Below are 17,128 nucleotides of genomic sequence, written 5' to 3' on the forward strand. Positions count from 1 at the left end.
GTACAGCAGACGTCAAGAATGGATAAGTGATGTAGCCTGTAGAGAGACAGGATAATGTTGTAGTGGAAAGATGGCAGGTTGGAGAAAGCTGGAGAAAGCTGATGTAGAGTAGAAGGAAGAAAGTGGAAGACTGTTATAGTAGAAAGTGGTTAGGAAGGAGAAAGGAAGAAAAAAGGGTATTGCGAAGAAGAAGTGGAAATAAGGGAGTGGGGTAATAAACAGCATTAGGACAGGATTTCAAGAGGTAAGTTACAGGGACATATCCAGGTATTGTTTAGGTAATGTTTGAGGGATTTCTTAAATTTATAGGCTCGAGGTATGCTTCTTAGGATCAAGGGAAGCTTGTTCCATAGGATGGCAGATGAGTAACTGTATAGACTCTGTCCTACAGATTTTTTAGGTTTTTAGATTTGCAACAGACATTGATCAGTGCTCCTGAGAGGATGGGAAGGGGTATAAAGTGAGACTAGTGAGGAAGTGCTTGGACAGGATGAGGGTTTATAGATGATGGAGTGGATGATGTGTAGTTGAGTAAGTTTGAGATAGTTTGGGAATTCAAGCCAGCTGAGTGAGGTAAGGGCCAGACAGTGGTGAGATTTACATGGCAAATTAGCAGCAAATCTCACAACTTTGTTCTAGGTTAATTCGAGTTTAGAGAGTGGAGAAGACTGAAGGTTAGTAAAGATTTGTGAGCTATAGAAAAGGTCGGGAAGGAGGTAAGCATCGATTGGTATTGTTCTAGATTTAGGGGTGAGGTATCTTTTGTTTCTGTAGAGGAGAATAAGCTTTTTATGGGTTTTCTTAATGGACTGATGAATGTGCAGGTCGAATTTCAGTTGGTCATCTAAGATTACTCTGAGTAGTTTTGCGTGGGTTTCAAAAGAGATTATGGTGTTGTTAAGTGAAGAGATGTTAAAGGATGAAGAACCACAAACTGCAAGCCAGCAACTCCTCAGATGGAATTTATTTGAAAAACCAAGATGAAATAAAATTCTCTAGCGCCTCGGTCCTGGTGGCAACCAATCCTAAGGGACGCAAACAACACGTGCAGTTTGAACAACAGAAGAAGGCAGGACAGAATATGGCAGCAAGAGCGTTTACTTCTGGCGAGAGTGTGACTTCAGCTACGGAAGTAGAAACGGATGAGGATTTTCCATACCTTCCACCGGTGGGGAACAACACATATATGAATTCATTTCGTTATAGAGGTCTGGAATGGGCCAGCACAAGGCTATTATCCAGAACAGCGGGACAAGTAAAAGAGGCAAATGGGACTAAAATGCAATTGGTTTACCTGTATGTGAGTATGTAGTTAATTTATCAGGTTTTGAGCTCTCAGAAGCTCAGTTGTCTGTGTTAACTAAAGGGTTAAAATACATACCTACTGTGTTCCAGTACATGAATTAAAAGTGATATCTTCCGTTTTATACGGAAGTTAAAGTTAATGCATTATTTTCAGTAAAAGTGAATAATAATGAAAACTATGGTACTGATGAACTTAGTAATAGTTCAAATGATAGTTTTTACTCATGTTGTTCTATGGAAGAAGATGAAATTGTGGGTAATAATGCATATTGTAAGTTAAACACAGACAATATAAAAGTGAAGAGTGGCTTTGTTCCTTATTGCTATAATGAAACTATACTAAGTTTAGACAAAGTTTTGAATGTGAATATACAAATAGCTTATGATAAATTTATTAGTTTTAAGAAGAAAGATGTAAAATATAACTTGACCAAAAATGAGTGGCAGGGCTTAAATGATTTAAGTAAAAATACACGAATGGTATTTAAACCATCTGATAAAGGTGGGAAGTTAGTTCTTATGAACTATACACAATATCTAGCCATGTGTTATAAACACTTAAATGATAAAACAGTGTATCAATGTATAAATATGGTAGAATATGAGGAAGCTCAAGCTATGTATACTGCATTAGTAGAAAAGGGCAAAAGATTACATTATTTATCAGGCAAAGATGTGAAGGATAAGTTTGGTATTGACAATCCGAGAATGCCATGCTTTTACTGTCTTCCAAAGATTCACAAAGATTTGGCAATCCTGCCCATTGTTTGTTACATGAATTCTTTATGCCAATAGTTAAAAAGTTACCCTCATATGTGAAGGATGTTTTTGAATTTTTGTCAATGGTGAAGCAAATTAAATGGCATGAAGAGATGTTTTTCATAGTAATTGATGTTGTGAGTCTGTACACAAGTATCAAACATATGGATGGTGTTAGAGCTATAAAACATTTTTTGGGAGATAGTCCCTTGGTGGAATACATAGTAGAACTACTTATGATGTGTTTACAAAATAACATATTTGAATTTGATGGGCAGTTATACAGGCAAAAACAGGGAACAGCTATCGTTTGCCCCCTGTTATGCTAACATATTTATGGGCCTGTTTGAACACTGCCATATTTATAATAATGAGTTTTTTTGCAAATATGTAATCAAGTATTACAGATATATAGATGATCTCATCTTTATTTGCAAAGGGGGTAGTGAGTTAGTTGAACATTTTATAGATCAAATTCAAGTGAATAGTATGGGAATAAAATTTGATGGACTACAGAAAGGTAGTAAGGTTAACTTTCTGGATGTGGAATTAATAGGAGATGGTTAACACAAGGTTATAATACATAGGAAATTTTCAGAAAGTAATAATATACTACATGGAGAAAGTTTTCATTCCTTACATACTATGAAGTCTATTCCATATACTGAGTTTAATAGAATAAAAAGATTATGTAGTGAGTTGAGTGATAGAAATATAGAACTATTAGATAGTTTTTATAGATTTAAAGAAAGGGGCTATGATGAAGTGAATCTTAAAGAAAGTTTGAATAAAGTATGGGATAGTAATAATGGAAAATCTAGTGTTATATATTATAAGAAGAAAAATATAAAGGAACAGAAAAGGGATGTTTATTTTATTACTCTCATTAATATCAGATGAAATTATTGATATTATCAAATCTAGTTGGAATATCTCTAAAAATTACAAGATAAGAAATTGTCATTTTAATAGGGGTAGAAACATTAAGATTTTATTGTGCATAGTAGGTTTAACAGGCAAGTAGAAATAACAGATAGTATAAAAAAAAAAAAATGGTATGTGGAAAGTGTACAATTTGTAGATATGAAAATTAATAATAAAACTTTGAAACAAATGAATGTTTCTCATGTAAAAGTGAGAGAGTTATATATGCTATCAAATGCACATGTAATAAATTTTATATAGGTGAAACAAAAGACAATTTTCTTGTAGAATAAAGGAACATATAAGGGATGTGAGGAATAATAAAATAACTAGTCCTATAGCCACACATTTCAATGAAATACATAATGGTAGTCTGGATGGTTTTGAACGACAATTCTGGAAAAAGTATTTTGTAATAAATTTATGAATGATGAACAAGTAAAATATATATTAAGAAAGAAAGAAGCGTTTTGATTTTGAAATTTAATACTATGTCCCTAGGGACTTAATCAAGAATGTTTCTGGAGAAGTTTTGTGTAATCATGCAAATAGCTTCTAGTGAAGTTCTGAGTAACTATGTATATAGGTATGTGTCTTTTTAAAAAATATTTGGTTTAAAAAGTGTATATTTGGTGTAATTAATCAATTATGTTATTAATCAATTTGTAAACTGCTATATATAGTTGAGTGATTTTTAAAAAAAGTGTACTCTGTTAAAGGCTGTTGGCCGAGGCGCTAGAGAATTTTATTTCATCTTGGTTTTTCAAATAAATTCCATCTGAGGAGTTGCTGGCTTGCAGTTTGTGGTTCTTCATCATCTTTTGCTTGTGGTGGTTTTTCAAGATGTTAAAGGATGATTTAAGGTTGTTGAGGGGTTTGGGGAGGAAGAGTTGGAGTTTTGTTTTTTTGGGGTTAAGTATGAGTTGTTTTTTTGTAAGCCGGGTTTCTGTGAGGTTGAATGATGTTTGTGTGAGGGTGAGCAGTTCAGTTGGGTTGTCAGCTATGGATATAATAGCTAAGTCATCAGAGTACTGTATGAGGGATGATTAGGGACAGGATTTATGGAGTTCATTGGTGAAGATGTTAAAAAGGAGGGATCCAAGAATGGAGCCTTGTGGAACTCCAGTTTTAATGGGAAGAAAGCATGAGAGAGCAGAGAGCCATTTGACAGATTGCTGCTGATCGGAAAGGTAGCTGTTAAATCAGGATATAGTTGCTGTGGAAAGGTTGAGTTGGGAGAGTTTAGAGAGGATGATATATTGGGAGACAGTGTCAAAGGCTTTAGACAGATCTAAGAATAGGCAGGAGACAAGTTTATTGTTATCTCTGGCTAGGGAAATAGTATTGGTCAAGGAGATGAGAGCAGTGGAGGTGCTATGGTGTGGGCGGAAGCCATGTTGGGTAGGGGTGATTAGGTTACCTTGAGTGAGGTGGGCCAAAATTTGCATGTGCACACAGTGTTCAAGCATTTTGGAGAGGAGAGAAAGTATGGCAATTGGTTGTAAGTTTGAGAGTTCTGTAGAGTTACCACCTTTGTGTATGGGTGTTGTATAGAATTTGTTCCATAGGGTAGGAACAGTTGAGTCAGAGCTAGAATGATTAATTAGGATGGAGACTGGGTATGCCACTGATGTAGCGGAAATTTTTAGGAAGAGTGATGGCAGGTTGTCAGCTGATGGGGAGCATGGTTTGAGTTTGAGGAGGAGTTTTTTAATGTAGCTGGTGGAAATGGGTCTTAGAGTGAAGGGGAGTTTTCTAATGGGGGAGTTGAGGGTGATGAGGGATGGGGTGGGTTAGAAGTTTGCATGAGTTTGCTTATGGTGTCAATGAAGTAAGAAAGATGGACGCAGTTCCAAGGGGTGTGTTGCTGGGGCAGGGGTTTGGTTGATAGTTTTCCAGAAATTCTTGGGGTTTCTGGAATGTGTAGTCAGGGGTTGATGGCAGAAATTCTTTTTATCATTATTAATATGTTTTTAGCAAGATGTCGGAGTTCCCTATATCTTTGGAAGTGTGAGGGACATTTTGTCTTGGACAAAAGTTTCCAGGCAGAGTCTCTTTTTTGAATTAGAGACTGAGTAGTTGGTGAGCCAGGAGGAGATGTGGGATTTGACTCTAATAGTACATGGAGGAGCAAGGGAGTTGAGTGTGTTAAGGAAGATGGAGTTAAAGTGTTATACAGCATCGTTGAAAGGTAATGTAAATGGAGTGAACCAGTCTATTGTTGAGAGAGTATTATTGAATGTCTCAGGGTTGAAGGTAGTCAGTTTCTGACATTTTTTGAATTTATGGGGTTTGGGAAAGTGAGGGGAGAGTTGGAAGGTTCGTATTGGGCAATGGTCTCTGATGGAATCAGGTAGTGTTTCTGGCTGAAGATAGAGGTTGGGACTGGAAACAAGAATCCAGTCTATGATGGAATTGGAATTGGAGAATTTGTTGTGGAATGTGGGGGAGGTGATGAGTTGGGTATAACCATACAGGTTAATGCAGGTAGTAGGGGAGTTAGACGTGATTAAAAGCCCATTGATATTAACATCTCCTAGTATAATGGTCTCATTAGGGATGTGGTCAGAGGTCCAATTTAGAATCTGCTCTAGTATGGGTATGTTATCACCTGGTGGTATGTAGATGGCAACTATTGTTATACTTTTGTGATTGTTGGTTTTAAAGTTGGTTATTAGGAGCTCAGCTGGGTGAAACAAAGGAGGGGGTTATGTATGTGGGTAAGGGTTAGGAGGATCTGAGTACAGGATAGCAACTCCACCTCCTTTTTTGTGAGTTCTATCAAGGTGTAAAATGTTGCAGCCTGGGGGAAGGAATTCATCATCGTGTTGTGTAATTTAAGCCAGGTTTCAGAGAGAGTAACTATATTAGGGGAGTGCTGAGCTATCCAAGAGTGGAATTCAGTTATCTTATTAAGGATACTGTGGATGTTGATAGAATAGAAGGAGAGATGTTTGGCAGTTAGGTTAGAAGTGTTCAGGGGTGGGGGTTAGTGGGGTAGTGGAAGGGGCTGTTAGCATAGTTTGTGGGCCTGGGTTGAGGTGAATATCACCAGAGAGTGGGAGGGTGTTAAGAGGGTGGTGGAGAAGTGATATAAATGTATAGGCGGTGAGGTATTTGTGTTTTGTTCTGGAAAATGAGTGAATTTTGGGAGGTAGTTTGATTTTGGGGAGAGTAAATTCAGCAGTGGAGAAAGGTGAGGGTGATACAGGAAAGCAGTAGTGGGTACTGGAGTTTGTAATGTAGTGACTGGATGTTGGAGAGCAGGGGTGCTGGATTAGATGAGTGTGGTAAGAGGTTAGGTTAGAAAAGAGTAGAAGAAGGGGGGATATGATGAGAGGATGAGGTGAGGAAGAGGGAATAGTGCAGAACATATTTGTGGGTGCTGGTTATGGGAGATAGAAAACTAGTGCAAAAGGGAGTGTGAATGACAAATGTTGTATGAGTGAGTAGTGGGGGAGGTGATGAGAAAGGTGCCCATTGCTACAACAAAGTCACCAGATTCACTTCCAGCAAGCCTTACCAGACCTACCATTGTTTAACACTAAAACACTTAACTGGCACAAACTTCCTCACCACCTATCTTATACCCAACTCATCTTTACCTACAAAATCATTCATAACCCCATTTGCCTGTCCAGAAATTAGGCCTATACTCCAAAACTATCTACCAAACTACCCTCTCTTGGCCAAATGATAAACAGTTGATTATCATCTACAAACCACAAAGTGCTGCTGGGGTCAGTCTCTATTCCAATAATGTAGCGCAAACTTGGAATAAACTTTCTATGTCAATCAGTTCTATCTCACACCTTCATCTTTTCAAACTATTACTAAAAGACTTCCTCTCTGGCTCCTGGTTTTGTCTCTGCTCCTCATCTGGGACATAAGTCTTCTAACACCCTTCATCACCTTTCTTATACCTCCCTTTAAAGCACCAAATCTCTTAACCTGCTTGTCCCCTTCTAATACTTCACTTCATTAAGTACTTAATCTGCTTTACCGACATCTAATTAGCACAACCAAATTACTATTCCATCGCTACTTCTCTGTTAACACTTAAATTTGCTTATCCCCTCAAATACCTCACTCTAATGTATTTCTGAATTACACCTGTCTATCTTTTATACTGCTCTTCTGTTTGTAGAATATCAGTACAGTGTTTGTATGTTAATATTTGTGAATATCAATAGAAATATTATTATACTGCTTAGTAAGCTATCTGTTCACTGAAACTGCATTATAACATTTGACCTGATGTTGTCAGTTTTCATCCATTCTTGACTGATGAGTTACGATTCCAATCCTTGGAACCGATATGGCTGTTATATAGCTCGTGCCAGCCAAAAAACTCTCAGGCTAAATGTCTGCCCATAATGCCCCTGTGTACATTATCTCAGATTTTGTTTGCCGCTCTTATAGAAAGATGTGTCAGCTGATTTACTCTCGCAGCTAAGTGTAATTTTTGATTTTCAACTAATTTTTCTGCATGTATATAATCCTTAACTCTAAATATTGTTTTTACTGATTTTCTGAACCTCGTCTACCCAATTTTTAGTGCAACTGCTCACCCCTTTCCTTATACCACTTGGTAATCTTGCCTACCATAGCTGGTAGATTTCTTTCCATCGCTTTCTCTTTTTCTCTCTTAGTAACAGGTAATCTTTCCTGCCATTGTTGGTAGGATCTTTATCATGCATTTACTTCTTCTGTCCTATTTTTTCTTCTTAAAATGGCAGATAAATCTAAATCAACAACTACTGGATTCAAGCAGTGTCAGGAGTACGTCAGGAAAATGCTAAACTCTGATGGCCACGAAAAATGTGTGTATTGTTTAGGTACTCCGCACCTCGACCTTGAGAATTACATCTGCCAGGGCTTTACTACCAGAACTCTAATAGAATGTAAAAATAAAGTTATTCTCAAAGGGGTCCTAAAGGCACCCTTTGAAGAAGCCTTGTCCAAGGCCAACCAGTCTCCTCTAGCCTCTGGTTCAAAATTCAGTTGTTCAGTGCTGACATCTTCATTGGCGCCAATGCCAAAAAATCATAAAAGCTATTCTGATGGATTTTCTACAGAACCGAGACCCAAGATTCCAAAGACATCACAAGTTACAGAGTCATTGGCACCGACCACTATCTCCATGCTGTCTATCTCTATTACAGCTCCAGCATCGACAATGACACCAGCTATGACATACAGACTATGACCTCAACACCGACAACTACCTCAGCACCAGCATCGTTAGTTACTATGCTGGTACCGGCATCTCTCACTGCACCGCAGCCTGTAACTTTTCCCCAGTAACAAAAACTGAAATGTTATTTACTCCAAGGACAAATATTCCTGCATGATCGACCCCTTTCTGGAGCAACTTCCAAGCCACTTTTTAGAGAGGCCTAATTTCCCCCTCCAGATTGTCTGTTTGCTCCACCAGGAGTCTCTCTGAATTTGAAGTTGTGAGGTTGGTGGATTAGCTTCTGACAGCTTGGGGGGGGGTCTTCCTCCTCCTCAGCCTCTTGTCCCTCCTAGGGGGGGAGAATTTTCTCCCTGCACAACTACCTATATTCCTCCTCTAACCTCCTCACAGGCTTTAGAGCTGTCAAGTCCAACCACACAAGCTCCAATTGTCTCAGCACTACAACCCTTTTGTCTTTGGTTCTGAGCATGGCTGTGACTTCCTTGGTGCCATCGGAACCAATGTGTCCCCGGGATCGATCTTCCACCATTGGGTCTGGAGGACTTGAGCCACCTCCTGTTTTTTATTCAGAGCTGACCTTGCCACTTAGGTCTGTGCCAGCTTTGAGTCCTTCCTCAGCATAGGACTTGGAGGTGGGTCTCTCAGGGTGGGGTGTGACCCCATTTCCGAGTTTGTCTCTCTCGGTTCTGGGCTCCCATCCCTCCTCAGGGGGGCCTGCTTTCCAAGCCATGGGGACAGACTTACCCACAGCTACTTCTCAGGTGGATCCTATGTTACCAGAGTCTCACTCCTTGTCTTCTGCCTTTCCAGAGCTTCCACCAACCTCAATGCCTGGACAGCAAGCTCCAAGCCCACAAGAATTACCATCCAAAGGCCACCCCCTCTTCCAACTCCTCCTCAGTCATTCCCACTGAGGATCCCCCCTCAGAAGAGACTGTGTAAGAAGAAACACCTAGACTCCCCTGAGGAGTCTGTCACTGAAGACACAGATTTCGATGAGCACAGATTTTGATGAGGGGAGGGTCCCCCCCAGTCACCCCCAGAAGATGTCTGCTTTTGAGACATCCTAGAAATCCTCAAACAGAGGGGTAACTGGAAGTCCAAAGACTCTTCCTCTGAGGAATCTGTGTACTTGCAGGCCTTTGGAGCTTGCCCATCTACGTCCTGGGTGACTCCTCATGCTGATGATCTTATTAAGCTGATCACTCAGCTGGCTTGGAAGGCTCCTGATTTGATAGAATCAATCCCCTGGAGACCAGATAGGATGCTCTCAGCTCCTGAGGATGGTCAATATTAGGTGATAGGATTACCAGTAGATGCCATGGTGGTAGCCACTAAGAAGGAACTAGCTGAGGAAAGTTCCACTGTTCATCCCTCTAACAGAGAGTCCAGGGCAATGGACAGATTTGGGAAGCAGGTCTATCCATCATCGACCTTTACTATTAGGACCTTGAATTTTATGGCACACTCTACTAGGCTCCAAAGGGATCTGATCAATGAGCTTTCGGATACCCTGGTGGGAGCTGTGGCTGAGAGGGTCCAGGAAAAAGTGGCCTCCAAATTAGCTACCCTGGAGTCTATATCTATTTCGTCCATGCAGCTCATTGCACATGCAGCTGAAGGGGCAACCAAGTCAGCCGGATCAGGTGTTGCTATTCAACAACATGCTTGGATGCACATGTGTGAGTTTGTGAAGCCATTCAAGTCTTCCTTCATCAATGCTCCTTTTGACCAATCATCTTTGTTCAGCCTCAAGGTTAAGGAAACTCTATCCAGGTGCAAGAAAGACAGAAAGAATCTGTCTGCTGTGGACATATGTTTTTCTGCTCCTCAACGAGCCTATTCCAAGAATCAGAGGAGTGGGAAGATGTGGTTCAAAAAATCCCAGAAGCCCTTCTTGGAGACAAGTGTACAGACTCTCCTCAGGGCAAACAGGGGTGTTCAAATGGAGGATGCCATCTTAGAGGCAGTGGTGGCCTGCAGAACCAGGGTTCCAGGGTGTCTTTCCCTGGCCAACCCTATCAGCGATCCTGAGCAGAGGCCAGATTGCTTACCTCTGGAAGCAGTTGGGGGAAGACTTTCTTTCCACCCTACAGCCTAACGACTTATAACTACAGATACTTGGTGCTAAGAAGAATTTCCAGAGGTTATTTTATCCCCTTTTCCCTTTAAAGACCCTCTACCCCCATGGGATCTAACTATTGTTCTACAATCAGTGGTACTTTCTCCTTTTGAACCAGCAGCTTCTTGTGACTTGAAGTTTCTCTCTTGGAAGACAATTCTTCTTATAGCTCTGACCTCTGCAAGATGAGTATCCGAATTGCAAGTCTTATGTTCAAAGCCCCCTTACTTAATTTTCCATAAGTATAGAGTTACACTGAGGACCAATCCATCTTTCCTTCCAAAGGTGGTTGTGAATACCAACATCAATCAGACTATAGACCTACCCATCTTCTTTTAAATTTTACCAATAAGGCAGAATACTGCCTACAGTTGCTAGATGTACACAGAGAGTAAAATTTTTATCTCAACAGAACTTAAGAATTTAGGAAATCAGAACAGTTACATTTTTACCTCAACAGAACTACAGAATTCAGGAAATCAGAACAGTTGTTTATTTCCTTTGCTAGCACAACCTTAAAAAAATCTGTTTCTAAAGTTACCTTGTCAACATGGCTTAGAGATTGTATTACCTTCATTTATGACAAAAACAATCTAAAACTAACAATGCCATTGAAGGCTCATTCTACCAGACTGATGCCCACTTCAGCTGTTTTCCATTCAAGGGCTTCCTTGGATGAGATATGCACAGCAACAACATGAGCTAGTCCACATATCTTCATCATGCATGACAAATTGGATTTGGTCTCTAGGGGGAGAGCTGCCTTTGAGTCTGTGGTTCTCAGGAATATTCTTCCATAGGGCCACCTAGGATCTAAGGATCTAAAGTAGCTGGGGACTCTGTCCCATCAGTCAAGAATGGATGAAGACTAACATCAAATAATGAAGTTATGTCTTACCATAACGTTCCATCTGTGTTGTTGATCTTCATCTGTTCTTGACATACCCCCCCTTCCCCCTCCTGAGACTCCCGGTGGAGCGATCTTTGTCCTGGGTTTTTCAATTAGGATGTTCCTTAGACATGGCTTCTTCATAGAGGTTAAGTTCCTCTCTTAATGTATATATGTATATTTCCTTCTATAAGATTGCAAACATGATCTGAGGTAATGTACACAGGGGCATTATAGGTAGACCTTTAGCTCGAGAGTTTTTTGGCTGGCACGAGCTATATAACAGCCATATCGGTTCCAAGGATTTGAACTTTAACCCATCAGTCAAGAGCAGATGAAGATCGACAACACAGATGGAACATTATGGTAAGACATAACTTCTTTTTATTGTAAATACTGATTGTATTAAATATGATACCGTGGAGTTTTTCTCCCCAAATCTCCATTGAAAATGGACACACGTACCCAGCTGGACTTTTCCAGTAAATAAATATCAATCAATCAATCTAAAAATAAATAATACTAGATGCCTTTTTTGGAGAGTACAGTCTTGCCATGATGAGGGAAGCCATTGCTGGAAGGATGTAGGCATGCCCTGAAATCAGTGATGGTTGTCCCTGTCAGCACATGTAGGGAGCAAGCATGCATGGACAAGGGGGCACAGGCACCCTTATGGTGACTGTAATGATCACCCTGTCACTACTAGGGTCAGTGTTAAGCCAAAATAAAAAAAAGATGTTGGCACCTGGATGGAAAAGCATCCTCATGGCATATTGGATGCAGAGGTGTAGCTAACTATTCTTGTGCCTGGTGCCATCCCTCAATCTGGCACCTCTCAAAAACAAAACTCCTTTCCTCACACTTGAGGAGTGGTTAAAACTCTTCTCTGCTTTTAAACTGTAGCAAACTGCTTACATTACAGTATATACCACACACAGAGTACTACAGCATTGTGGTTATGACTGTAAATGAAATCTGGCATTCAGCACCTGTAATGCACCAAAGACTGATATGGATCTGCCAAATCTTTGCACATTCACCCCACTATAATTACACCTTTACCTGGATGAATTGTCTCCATGGATAGGGTGGTGTCTGATGGAAGGGAGACTTGATAGCTAGCAGCAGGGAGGCAAAAGCAATGCAGAAGAATGAGAAAGTTAACTTTTGTGTCGTGTTTAATTCATGATTGGTTTATGTGAGTGAGAATAATAAGGACACCAAAGGGAAACATTCAAAATGGATACGCAGGAAAAGGGAAAATGAGCAAAAGCAAATGAAGCTCAACAAGTGGTCAGTTGTCATGTCAGCCTCCTCAATCCACATTCATTACAGCCTGGAAAGGTCTCTAGTCATAATCACAAGCAAGCTTAATCCCAAACAGGTCCAATTTGCAAATATTTTCAGTTCTGTGCAAGTGGAAGAAAAGTGTTTAGTCTGTGTAAACTCTGACCACATGATTCTAATTTTTCATGGCATAATGAATGCACAGTCCTAAATCTCAAACAATACAGAGTTAAACAGCATTTACTTTTTATGTGAATCTTACATAATTAAAATGTAGGATATGGATACCTTCCATCATGAAAAATCAAGACTATTAGAATCGGCCCACTTTACACCAATGTCCTTCTACGTAATTTAATAGTACTATTAAATACAACAAGTTGTAGAAGAACTTGCTTTGCATTACAAGGAGATACAAAGATGACTTTTTAAATTTATTTTTAATATTTTGAATGTTAGTAGATATGATAACAACAAACAAAAACACCCAGCTTTCACTTAATAATGCATTAAATAATATTACAAAAGCAAAATTGCTACTGTAGAAGAACACATATTTATTTTCTCATGCTTGAGAGGAAGGAGTTCATCTGATATGTGACCCCTTTTCTTTCCCAATTACCTTCTGCTTAGTATTCTTCTCTGGTCTCAGTAAAATAATGTAGCATTTTGGAAAAAATATGCATCCAAGCAGACCTGCACTAGAGCATAAAATAGTAAATATCTCTACTGCTACTGTATATTTGCCTCTTGTACTTATATAGGCAGGTATAAAAGAAAGCCAGACTGCACAGAAAACTAGCATACTAAATGTAATATACCTGGCTTCATTGAAGGCATCAGGCAGGTTCCTTGCAAGAAAAGCAAGTATGAAACTAGCAGTAGCAAGTAGACCCATGTACCCAAGCATTATGCAAAACATGAGATTAGACCCTTCATTACATTCAATTATTATTTTTCCTTCTTCAGTATCCATATTGTTATATGGGAAAGGATGGGCTATACACAGCCATGTAATGCATATTATAACTTGAATGGATGAGCTGAGGATAATAAAGTAATTTGGCAATTTAGAACCTACCAACAGCTTGCTGGAGGGATTTGTTGCATTAAATGCAATAACTACAGTCATGGTTTTTGCCATTATAGCAGAAATGCAGACCGAAAATATAATCCCAAATGCAGCCTGGCGAAGGAGACAATTCAGCTTTTTAGGACGTCCAATGAAAATAAGGCAGCAGAGGGAGCACATCATTAGACAAATAAGAAGAAAGTAACTGAGCTCACGATTGTTAGCTCGAACAATTGGAGTGGCTCGAAAACTAATGAAGGTGAAAAGCACAGCAACTGTTAGTAAAGTAAAGAAAATCGACAGCGTTGCTAAGACGGAGCCCAAAAGTGTGTCAAAGGTGAGGAAGTCGATTACTTTAGGGATGCACTTCTCTTGTTCCTTGTTGGGCCACATCTCTTCTGGGCACTTAATACAGTTACTTGAATCTGAAGGAAGAGAAATAAACAGTATTATAACACAGCACTTCCTCATTTTATATTTACAGTTCAAAACAAATGTCATAATGTGCAGAATAAACAAGTTTAGTATCTTTTGAGATGATACAGAATTGTTTACTTAGCCATGGCAACTATAGCTGTCACGATCAGACTGTAAGGATTTTATAATACTGTTAGCATTACACTCGCTTCCTCAGACCTTATAATAAAATGCAACTTCATTGTATGCTTTTATATAAAACAATTAAAGCAATTAAAACATCCCTAATTAGCCAAGTTTCCCTCACATTTCTCTTAAAGGTATCTCAGCTAATACACTCTTAGTTGTCTTTGTATGTAGCTAGAAAAAATAATGTAATATAATATGAAATAAAGTAATTCAGTGTTTCACATACCCTCTAAAATGAGTAGCTGAATGGTATATGTAATACTTAAGAACAAGGGTATAGCAAAAACTTGACAGATGACATTGTATCATTTAGGGCTGCAGTCAGGGATTCAGAGCTCATAAAAGGATACAATTGTTGAAGGAATTGTCCACCCCCCCCAAAAAAAAGCTCATTGTAGATTTTTGGGGAATAAGGAACTGTTCATTTACCCTTGATGTAACATATATACATACACATATACATGAATTGTAAATGACTTTTCAAGGACTTCTTGAATTAAATTATTTCCATCTAGAATTCCTTAAAATGCATCAGATGGTTATGGAATTTTCTAGTTTTTGATAGACTGGTGGAATGAGGAAATTACATCTAAGCCTGCAACAGAGCGTTATGCCAAAATTGAGTTTTAGGTATTTCACTGTATGAGATACTGCAACCCCATCAGAATGATAAATGCCAAGTATTCTGCTCAACTGTCCTGATTTTCATAGAATGTCCAGATATTCTCATATTGTTTGTCTGTTCCTCATGCAATTTATGAATTCTGGCAAATCATTGAGGGTTGAGGCAACTAAATTTATTTATTATTTTATTTTTATTTATTTAACATTTATTGACCGGGAAAGTCCGACTAGGTTCCACAGATCCTGTTTTCAGCGGAGGCCCGGGGAGAAATTCACATGCATTTGAGTTTCAGACTTTATGTCATTTAGAAAAATACATGCTAATGTAAAACCTGTTATTCTAACAATGTTGTACATTTCTAACAGCAATATTTAAAACCTGCCTCTGATTTTGAGCCTTTGTCCCCCCATTATTTTGGGCTTTGTCCAGATTTCTTGTTCTTAGATATTGAGAGATGTGATGGGTGCAGATCAGTTTAAAACTACAATTACAACTCCAAGACCCATTGGTAACCATAATTCTTTAGTCTGAGTTCTCTGCCACTATTACAAGGACAATACATAAACCATTTTGCAGAAGTAGACTGGTGTTACATGACAAATGACAAAGAATATTTTCAAGCAGAAGAGAGCTGGCATTTTTTGAAAGATTGCATTTGGTGTATACATTTACACCGAGCAAAACTAGAGTGATGAGGAATATGGCAAGCGGCTAGTATTCACAGAAATGTCTGCCCATCCCAGAGGAGTGATGCATTGCTCTGAAGTATTGTACCGACCAAGGAATGGCTTGCAAGTAGAGGAGGCTTCATAAAAAATGATGTTGAGACTGTATAAGGCATAACATAGGATAGCATAACACAACAGCGCACTAAAACTCTACATGCATGTTCAGTGTGCATGGAAACAGGCGCTTTATACTTGAGCTCCGCAAAATAAATACAGATATGTCAAGCATGCAAACAAACACTAAGAAGTGCTACCAGCATAGCATGCCAGTGAGTTACATTCACATGATAAAAGGTAAGTACACAAAAATAATTTCAGAAAACACGATACAGCACAAGCAATGAACAGCTGCATTGCATGACAAGAGCATCAAACAGTAGACACCTAGGGGCAATATCTATCTGTCAATCAGTCTATTTATCTGTCTATAAATATATCCATCTATCTGTCTATCAAACTCTCTCTATCAACCTATCTATATGAGTCAGTAGCTAATCATTGAATAGAGACAAATGCACTGTCAGATGAAACAGAGCAGAAACATACATTTAGCATTCCAATAAGTCAGAAATTGAAAATTTACAGCAATATTGATAAAGTAAAGCTAACATAGTCAGTTGGCTGTAATAAGTAGACCAGATTCTGCTATTTAACTGTTCACTCAAAAGAAATGTCTCCATAGCCAAAGCTGTCATACGATTCTTTATCTGCTGTCTCAGATCTATGATAATCCCCCATTAGACCCCCTTAATTATATAAATTCACTCTGTAGTTGCACATCCATGACCAAAATTAAACATCCATATGAATGCTATTTATACCCAACTAAGTAAAAGGTGACTATATCACAAATTGACAGAAAAGTAAATGACATAATATCACTCAAAAGTACTAGTCAAAAAATTTAAATCTTACAAACATAATAATTTCCATTTTTGTGTGTGTGCCTATATATCTGTATCTATCTGAGTTTATAATGATTTATCTAAAACACTTTTCATCTAATCACAAATCATCTAAAAATTCATATAATACACATTTAATCTAAACCCCCCACACACATCCCACACCCCCTTTATTAAATACTCTAACTCCATTGTCTTACAACTGTGGAGTAAACAGAAAACTCCTCACACAGTGAATAACTGCAGGCTGACAAACATAAATGCTAGAGCTAGAGCCAGAGATACCACATAACAGACGACATTAGCAAAGCACAAATATTTATTGAGAATAATTTTCATTGTAACTTCTAATTTAATAGCCTTATACACATTTTTATCAAATTTGATTCAGTCATTTGTGTTTTAGATTAAATGCATTTTAGATCACTTGTGACACTTTTTGTAGATAAAATGTACTACACCTATATATGTGTGTCTGTGTGTGTGTGTGTGTGTGTATATATATATATATATATATATATATATATATATATATATATATATATATATATATATATATATATATATATATATATATATATATATATATATATATATATATATATATAGGGGTCCTCATTTGGTCTAACTGCTTGTTTGTCAACATAGGTTCGTAGATTCATAGGTAGGTACTAGGCTATTGGCCCAAGGGCCTATGTAAGCCTGG

The sequence above is a fragment of the Protopterus annectens genome, chromosome 9.part0 (assembly GCF_019279795.1).
Source record: "Protopterus annectens isolate FY-2018-M chromosome 9.part0, PAN1.0, whole genome shotgun sequence".
Taxonomy (NCBI): domain Eukaryota; kingdom Metazoa; phylum Chordata; order Ceratodontiformes; family Protopteridae; genus Protopterus; species Protopterus annectens.